Consider the following 10,000-nt stretch of genomic DNA (forward strand, 5'->3'; position numbering starts at 1 on the left):
TGACAACTGTTCCCCTGACTTACTGAAGCAGCAGCATGTGTTGACAACTGTTCCCCTGACTTACTGAAGCAGCAGTCTCATGTGTCTCATTGTGTTGACAACCTGACTTGCACATTGTGTTAAATGTGGTGACAACTGTTCCCCTGACTTACTGAAGCAGCAGTCTAAATGTGTTGACAACTGTTCCCCTGACTTACTGAAGCAGCAGTCTAAATGCGTTGACATTAATATTGTAGAGCAGGACCACACACATCCGGAGCACATACACACAGAGGATCACACACACACACACACACACACACACACACACACACACACACACACACACACACACACACACACACACACACACACACACACACACACACACACACACACATATAACCATATAACTGTGATTAATAATTTTGATATGAATATCAATCAAGCAGACACAATGGTGATTACACTGTCTGCTTACTGCATAATGCATTCTCTCTCCCTTTGTCTCTCCCTGTCTATCTCTCTCTCTCTCTTTGTCTCTCCCTGTCTATCTCTCTCTCTTTGTCCCTTTATCTCTCTTATCTCTCTCTCTCTCTTTATCTCTCTCCCTTTGTCTCTCTCTCTCTCTGTCTATCTCTCCTTTGTCTCTCCCTGTCTCTCTCCCTTTGTCTCTCCTTTGTCTATCTCTCTCTCCCTTTGTCTCTCTCTCTCTCTCCTTTGTCTCTCCCTGTCTATCTCTCTCTCCCCTTTGTCTCTCTCTCTCTCCATTTGTCTCTCCTATCTCTCTCTCTCTCTCTCCCTTTGTCTCTCCCTTTGTCTCTCTCTCTCCCTTTGTCTCTCTCCCTTTGTCTCTCTCTCTCTCCCTTTGTCTCTCCTCTCTCCCTTTATCTCTCCTTTGTCTATCCCCTCTTCTCTCTCTCTCTCTCCCTTTGTCTCTCCCTGTCTCTCTCTCTCTCCCTTTGTCTCTCCCTTTGTCTCTCTCTCTCCCTTTGTCTCTCTTCCTGTCTATCTCTCTCTCCCTTTGTCTCTCTCTCTCTCCCTTTGTCTCTCTCTCTCCCTTTGTCTCTCTCTCTCTCCCTTTGTCTCTCCCTGTCTATCTCTCTCTCCCTTTGTCTCTCTCTCTCTCCTTTGTCTCTCCTTTGTCTCTCTCTCTGTCTCCTTTGTCTCTCTCTCTCCCTTTGTCTCTCTCTCTCTCCCTTTGTCTCTCCCTGTCTATCTCTCTCTCCCTTTGTCTCTCTCCCTTTGTCTCTCTCCCTTTGTCTCTCCTCTCTCTCTCCCTTTGTCTCTCTCTCCCTTTGTCTCTCTGTCTCTCTCTCTCCCTTTGTCTCTCTCTCTCTCCCTTTGTCTCTCCCTTTGTCTATCTCTCTCTCCCTTTGTCTCTCTCTCTCCCTTTGTCTCTCTCTGTCCTCCTTTGTCTCTCTCTCTCTCTCCTTCTCTCTCTCCTCTCTCTCTCTCCTCTCTCTCTCTCAATTCAAGGGGCTTTATTGGCATGGGAAACATGTGTTAACATTGCCAAAGCAAGTGAGGTAGATAATATACAAAAGTGAAATAAACAATCAAAATTAACAGTAAACATTTATAGTAAACATGATCTCTCTCTCTGTCAATTCAATTCAATGTAAGGGCTTTATTGGCATGGGAAACATAAAAAAATGAACAGTAAACATTACACTCGCAAATAGTTACAAAATAATAAAGTATCTCTCTCGCTCTATTCCCCTATCTGTTTCTGTCTGGTGCTCTCTGTCTCTCTCTCTCTCTTTCTGTCTGTCTCTCTCTGTTTCTCTCTCATACACTCACATGGCACACACACAAACACCTAAAGCCCCTCCTACAAAAGCAAGTGGACCTCATTTATTAAACATGAGTCTGTGCTCTGTGATATTAAGTCAGTTTTGTCCTTGACTTCTCTCTGCCCCCACTCATTCTGTTATCTTTTCTCCTCTATAGTTATCCCCCCCTTTCTCTCTCTCTCCTCCCTGTTTCTCTCTCATACACTCACATCACACCAAACACCTCAAGCCCCTCTCTCCTCCCTCCATGAGTCTGTGCTCTCCCTGCATCTCCCTCTCCCCTTCTCTCTCTCTCCTCCCTGCATCTCCCTCTCTCTTATCCCCCTCTCTCTCTCTCTCCCCCTGCATCTCCCTCTCTCTCCCCTCTCTCTCCTCCCCTCTGCATCTCCTCTCTCTCCCCTCTCTCTCTCTCTCCTCCTCCCTGCATCTCCCTCTCTCTCTCCCCCCCTGCATCTCCCCCTCTCCCTCTCTCTCCCCCTCTCTCTCTCCTCCCTGCATCTCCCTCTCTCTCTCCCCCCCCTCTCTCTCTCTCCTCCCTGCATCTCCCTCTCTCTCTCCCCCCTCTCTCTCTCTCCTCCTGCATCTCTCTCCCCCCTCTCTCTCTCTCTCCTCCCTGCATCTCTCTCTCTCTCACCACTCCCCTCCCTCCTCTCTCTCACCATTCTCATTCCTCCCTCTCTCTTCATATTTAATCAATTGTTGATCATTTAACCTCCTAGTCTCTGATGAGAGGATAGGAGGAGGAGGAGGAGGATAGAAGAAGGAGAGAAGAGGAGAGGAGGAGAAGAGGGAGAGGAGAGGAGGAGAAGAGGGAGAGGAGAGGAGGAGAAGAGGGAGAGGAGAGGAGGAGAAGATGAGGGAGAGGGAGGAGAAGATGAGGAGAGAGGAGAGGGAGAGGAGGAGGAGGAGAGGGGGAGGAGGAGAGAAAATAGATGAGAGGAGAGGGGAGGAGAGGAAGGAGGAGAAAAAGAGAGGAAGAGAGGATAGTGGTTTGTGAATCCTACAAAACAATTTACACTGCAGATGGAGAATGGACACACATCACACACGCATCATTAAACGCGGTGTGTGTCTGTGTTCTGACGTGTGTGCATGTTTGTTTGTTGACTTGCATGTCGTATTGTGTCTGCAATATCATTGCGTGCAGTAAAATGTGATTGTGATTGATTGTTGTGTGTGTGTGTGTGTGTGTGTGTGTGTGTGTGTGTGTGTGTGTGTGTGTGTGTGTGTGTGTGTGTGTGTGTGTGTGTGTGTAAAGCACTCTGTATTCATTGAGCTCAGTAGAGTCAAATCATAAATCATTCATACAATGACAAGACCTCGCCTTCTGCCCTTTATGCATTCTCTCCTCCTCCTCCTCCACTCTTCCTCTCTTCACTCATTTCTCCCTTCTCTGTCACTTCCTTTCTTCCGTCTGCTTCTATCCCTCACAATGTCCCTTTATCTTCCCTTTCTCTCCCTCTAGATACTCGCTCGCTCTCAGCGGGGGTTTTAACATGAGCACATTGGTGGGTCAAGCCCATAGGAAACCAGCACACTGTAGTCATTACACTGGCTACACATTGAATGCACTCATCACCAATCCCAGGAATTTGTTTTGAGCTACACACACAAGCATTCTTGCACTTGGGTCATGATCAGTTTTTTGGTTACTTCCGATATCTTTAACTCTTACTGCTCAGAAGACCATGGTAGTGGAGCATACATTTATAATGTAAACTAGCTAGTAATAAAGTAAACTAGCTTGGAATGAAGTAAACTATATAGTGATAAAATAAACTAGATAGTAATATAGTAAACTATATAGTGATAAAATAAACTAGCTAGTAATATAGTAAACTAGATAATAATAGAATAAACTAGAAGGGATTTGAGTAAACTAGATAGTAATATAATAAACTAGATAGTAATATAGTAAACTAGATAGTAATATAGTAAACTAGATGGTAATTGAGTAAACTAGATGGTAATATAGTACACTAGCTAGTAATTGGGTAAAATGGCTGGTAATATAGTAAACTAGATATTAATTTAGTGAACAAGATAGTAATTGAGTAAACTAGATGGTAATTGAGTATGATAGATGCTAATATAGTAAACTAGCTAGTAATAGAGTAAACTATCTAGAAATAGAGGAATCAAGATAGTAATATAGTTATCTAGATAGTAATGTAGTAAACTATATAGCTATGTAGTAAACTAGATAGTAATTGTGTAAACTAGCAAGTAATAGTGCAAACTATCTCGTAATAAGGTAAACTAGATAGTAATTGAGTAAACTATCTAGTAATAAAGTAAACTAGAATGTAATTTAGTAAACTAGATAGTGATATAGTAAACTAGATAGTAATAGAGTAAAATAGATAGTAATAGAGTAAACTATCTAGTAAGATAATAAACTAGCTAGTAATTAGTAATATGGTAAACTAGCTAGTACTTTAGTAAACTAGATATTGATATAGTAAACTAGATAGTAATATAGTAAACTAGCTAGTACTTTAGTAAACTAGATAGTGATATAGTGAACTAGATAGTAATATAGTAAACTAGACAGTAATAGAGTAAATTAGCTAGCAATAGAATACATTAGCTAGTAATTAGTAATATTGGAAACTAGCTAGTAATAGAGTAAACTAGCTAGTACTTTAGTAAACTAGATAGTGATATAGTAATTTAGTAAACTAGCTAGTAATTTAGTAAACTAGCTAGTAATAGAGTAAACTAGCTAGCAATTGGTAATATGGTAAACTAGCTAGTAATAGATAAAACTAGATAGTAATATAGTAAACTAGATAGTAATATAGTAAACTAGCTAGTAATATATTAAACTAGATAGTAATATAGTAAACTAGCTAGTAATAGATTAAACTAGATAGTAATATAGTAAACTAGCTAGTAATAGATTAAACTAGCTATTAATAGATTAAACTAGATAGTAATATAGTAAACTAGCTAGTAATAGACTAAACTAGCTAGTAATAGATTAAACTAGATAGTAATATAGTAAACTAGCTAGTAATAGATTAAACTAGATAGTAATATAGTAAACTAGCTGGTAATAGATTAAACTAGATAGTAATATAGTAAACTAGCTGGTAATAGATCAAACTAGATAGTAATATAGTAAACTAGCTAGTAATAGATTAAACTAGCTAGTAATATAGTAAACTAGATAGTAATAGATTAAACTAGCTAGTAATATAGTAAACTAGCTAGTAATATAGTAAACTAGATCGTAATAGATTAATAGATTAAACTAGCTAGTAATATAGTAAACTAGATAGTAATATAGTAAACTAGATAGTAATAGATTAAACTAGCTAGTAATATAGTAAACTAGCTAGTAATATAGTAAACTAGATAGTAATATAGTAAACTAGCTAGTAATAGATTAAACTAGCTAGTAATATAGTAAACTAGCTGGTAATAGATCAAACTAGATAGTTATATAGTAAACTAGCTAGTAATAGATTAAACTAGCTAGTAATAGCTAGTAGTAAAACTAGCTAGTAATATAGTAAAACTAGTAATAGTAATAGATAGTAAACTAGTATAGTAATATAGTAAACTAGCTAGTAATATATTAAACTAGATAGTAATATAGTAAACTAGCTGGTAATAGTAATATAGTAAACCTAGATAGTAATATAGATTAAACTAGCTAGTAATATAGTAAACTAGTTAGTAATATAGTAAACTAGCTAGTAATAGATTAAACTAGATAGTAATATAGTAAACTAGCTGGTAATAGATTAAACTAGATAGTAATATAGTAAACTAGCTGGTAATAGATCAAACTAGATAGTAATATAGTAAACTAGCTAGTAATAGATTAAACTAGCTAGTAATATAGTAAACTAGATAGTAGATTAAACTAGCTAGTAATATAGTAAACTAGCTAGTAATATAGTAAACTAGAGTAATAGATTAAACTAGCTAGTAATATAGTAAACTAGATAGTAATATAGTAAACTAGATAGTAATAGATTAAACTAGCTAGTAATATAGTAAACTAGCTGGTAATAGATATAATAAACTAGCTAGATTAAATAGTAATATAGTAAACTAGCTGGTAATAGATCAAACTAGATAGTTATATAGTAAACTAGCTAGTAATAGATTAAACTAGCTAGTAATATAGTAAACTAGCTAGTAATATAGTAAAAGCTAGTAATATAGTAAACTAGTTAGTAATATAGTAAACTAGCTAGTAATAGATTAAACTAGCTAGTAATATAGTAAACTAGCTGGTAATAGATCAAACCAGATAGTAATATAGTAAACTAGCTGGTAATAGATCAAACTAGATAGTTATATAGTAAACTAGCTAGTAATAGATTAAACTAGCTAGTAATATAGTAAACTAGCTAGTAATATAGTAAATAGATTAAACTAGTAATATAGTAAACTAGCTAGTAATATAGTCAACTAGCTGGTAATAGATTAATAGATAGTAAACTAGTAAACTAGCTGGTAATAGATCAAACTAGCTAGTAATATAGTAAACTAGATTAAACTAGCTAGTAATATAGTAAACTAGATAGTAATAGATTAAACTAGCTAGTAATATAGTAAACTAGCTAGTAATATAGTAGATTAAAATAGTAATATAGTAAACTAGATAGTAATATAGTAAACTAGATAGTAATAGATTAAACTAGCTAGTAATATAGTAAACTAGCTAGTAATATAGTAAACTAGATAGTAATATAGTAAACTAGCTAGTAATAGATTAAACTAGCTAGTAATATAGTAAACTAGCTGGTAATAGATCAAACTAGATAGTTATATAGTAAACTAGCTAGTAATAGATTAAACTAGCTAGTAATATAGTAAACTAGCTAGTAATATAGTAAAAGCTAGTAATATAGTAAAAGTTAGTATATAAACTAGCTAGTAATAGATTAAACTAGATAGTAATATAGTAAACTAGCTAGTAATAGATTAAACTAGATAGTAATATAGTAAACTAGCTGGTAATAGATCAAACTAGATAGTTATATAGTAAACTAGCTAGATTAAATAGAGTAATATAAACTAGCTAGTAATATAGTAAACTAGATAGTAATAGATTAAACTAGCTAGTAATATATTAAACTAGCTAGTAATATAGTAAACTAGCTAGTAATAGATTAAACTAGCTAGTAATATAGTAAACTAGCTAGTAATATAGTAAACTAGATAGTAATAGATTAAACTAGATAGTAATATAGTAAACTAGATAGTAATATAGTAAACTAGCTAGTAATATAGTAAACTAGCTAGTAATAGATTAAACTAGATAGTAATATAGTAAACTAGCTAGTAATATAGTAAACTAGATAGTAATAGATTAAACTAGATAGTAATATAGTAAACTAGATAGTAATATAGTAAACTAGCTAGTAATATAGTAAACTAGATAGTAATAGATTAAACTAGATAGTAATATAGTAAACTAGTAATTTGTCTGAAATGTTTTGACACTGCATGCGTCTGCCTGCCTGTGGAAAAGGACCCGGTTACCAATATGCAACAGTTATAACGCTATTTCCTAGCTTCATCTATTGCACAGTTCCATTTCCATCAACGAGATGTGTAACTAACCTTTCTGTTACATGTGGTTCCATGGTTATTACAGTGTGCCTGTCAAACATCCACAATAAAACATCTAGCCTGTATATGGTATTATAGCTAGCCTCCAAACAGCTGTTAGCCACCACCAACCACTCCACTTGAATCCTCTTTTCCAGCTTGGCTTTATTTTAAATGTTGGCCAAATGCTCAAGTTTAGGTGGCTAATGAGGACCGAGACGTTTTTATCTCTACATTTTCTTTCATAATGCTACGTTTGAAAAGGACTGGCTAGGTGATAGCTAAGCGTTCTGGTTTGAAGAAGTGGCGACAGTGCGTGGTAAACCACTAGCTATCTATTAACTTGGCACATCAGTCCAATCAGAGTTACCGGGCATGGGACGTTGATTTATCTGTGGCCAATGACAATGAGCCTTCTTGGGCAGGCGCTTCTATTGTAAATCAATGGAGCGTCGAAGAAAGGGGCGTTTGCTGACGAGCAGGTTGCTGCGGTGACGTGGTTGGTGTCCCCCATGTGTGACAGACAGCACCCTGAGCCAATCAAGTACTCTCTGTAAATTCTCCGTCTGCCCCTCCTGCTCAGAAAGAGAAACAAACAGCTGCATCGTGGATCTGTTTTTAGATCAACAACATTCAAATAATGACATTGTTTGCTAACTGATATGATATATTGTTGTGACATGAAATAACATAATTTGCACATCTTCTGGATCTTCCCCATCTGCCCTACATGACCCATCACCACTGTTCTCTCTCTCTCTCTCTCTCTCTCTCTCTCTCTCACTCTCTCTCTCTCTCTCTCTCTCTAACTCTCTCTCTCTGTCTCTCTCTCTCTCTCTCTCTGCTTCAGTTTCTCTGTCTCTCTCTCTCTCTCTCTTCCTCTGTCTGTTTCTCTCTCTCTCTTTCTCTCTGTTTCTCTCTTCCTCTTCAATTCAATTCAATTCAAGGGCTTTATTGGCATGGGAAACATGTGTTAACATTGCCAAAGCAAGTGAGGTAGACAACATACAAAGTGAATATATAAAGTGAAAAACAAAAAATTAACAGTAAACATTACACATACAGAAGTTTCAAAACAGTAAAGACATTACAAATGTCATATTATATATATATATATATATATATACAGTGTTTAACAATGTACAAATGGCTAAAGGACACAAGATAAAATAAATAAGCATAAATATGGGTTGTATTTACAATGGTGTTTGTTCTTCACTGGTTGCCCTTTTTTCTCGTGGCAACAGGTCCCAAATCTTGCTGCTGTGATGGCACACTGTGGAATTTCACCCAGTAGATATGGGAGTTTTTCAAAATTGGATTTGTTTTCGAATTCTTTGTGGATCTGTGTAATCTGAGGGAAATATGTCTCTCTAATATGGTCATACATTGGGCAGGAGGTTAGGAAGTGCAGCTCAGTTTCCACCTCATTTTGTGGGCAGTGAGCACTAGCCTCTTCTCTCTCTCTCTCTGCTCTCTCTCGGCTCTTCTCTCTCTGTCTGTCATTCTCAACAATGTACAACCTATATAATCAAATTATCAACAGAGCTTCTTCTCTCTCACTCTTCCTCTCTCTCTCTCTCTCTTCTCTCTGCTTCAGTTTCTCTGTCTCTTCCCCTCTCTCTCTCACACTCTTCCTCTCTCTCTCTCTCTCTCTCTCTCTCTCTCTCTCTCTCTCTCTCTCTCTCTCTCTCTCTCTCTCTCTCTCTCTCTCTCTCTCTCTCTGCTTCAGTTCTCTCTGCTTCAGTTTCTCTGTCTCTCTCTCTCTCTAACTCTCTCTCTCTGCCTCAGTTTCTCTGTCTCTCTCTCTCTTCACTCTTCTCTCTCTCTTCTCTCTCTTCTCTCTCTCTTCAGTTTCTCTCTCTTCTCTCTCTCTCTCTCTCTCTCTCTCTCTCTCTCTCTTCCTCTCTCTCTCTCTCTCTCTCTCTCTCTCTCTCTCTCTCTCTCTCTTCTCTCTCTTCTCTCTCTCTCTCTCTTCTCTCTCTCTCTCTCTCTCTTCCTCTCTCTCCTCTCTCTCTCTTTCTCTCTCTCTCTCTCTCTTCCTCTCAGTTTCTCTCTCTCTCTCTCTCTCTCTCCTCTCTCTCTCTCTCTCTCTCTCTCTCTCTCTCTCTCTCTCTCTTCCTCTCTCTCTCTCTTTCTCTGTGCCTCTTCTCTCTCTCTCTCTCTTCTCTCTCTCTCTCTCTCTCTCTCTCTCTCTTCTCTCTGTCTAAGTTTCTCTCTCTTCCTCTCTCTCTCTCTCTTCTCTCTTCCTCTCTCTCTCTTCTCTCTCTCCTCTCTCTAAGTCCCCTTCTCTCTCTCTCTCTCTCTCTCTCTCTCTCTCTCTTCCTCTCTCTCTAAGTTTCTCTCTCTCTCTTCTCTCTCTCTCTCTTCCTCTTCCTCTCTAAGTCTTCTCTCTCTCTCTCTCTCTCTCTCTTCCTCTCTCTCCTCTGTGTCTCTCTCTCTCTCTCTTCCTCTCTCTCTCTCTCTCTTCCTCTCTCTCACTCTCTTCTCTCTTCCTCTCTCTCTCTATCTCTCTTCCTCTCTCTCACTCTCTATCTCTCTTCCTCTGTGTCTCTTTCTCTCTCTCTCTCTCTCTCTCTCTCTCTCTCTCTCTTCTCTCTCTCTCACTCTCTCTCTCTTCCTCTCTCTCTCTCTCTCTCTCTCTTCCTCTG

Source organism: Oncorhynchus tshawytscha, unplaced genomic scaffold (genome assembly GCF_018296145.1).
Source record: "Oncorhynchus tshawytscha isolate Ot180627B unplaced genomic scaffold, Otsh_v2.0 Un_contig_2678_pilon_pilon, whole genome shotgun sequence".
NCBI lineage: Eukaryota > Metazoa > Chordata > Actinopteri > Salmoniformes > Salmonidae > Oncorhynchus > Oncorhynchus tshawytscha.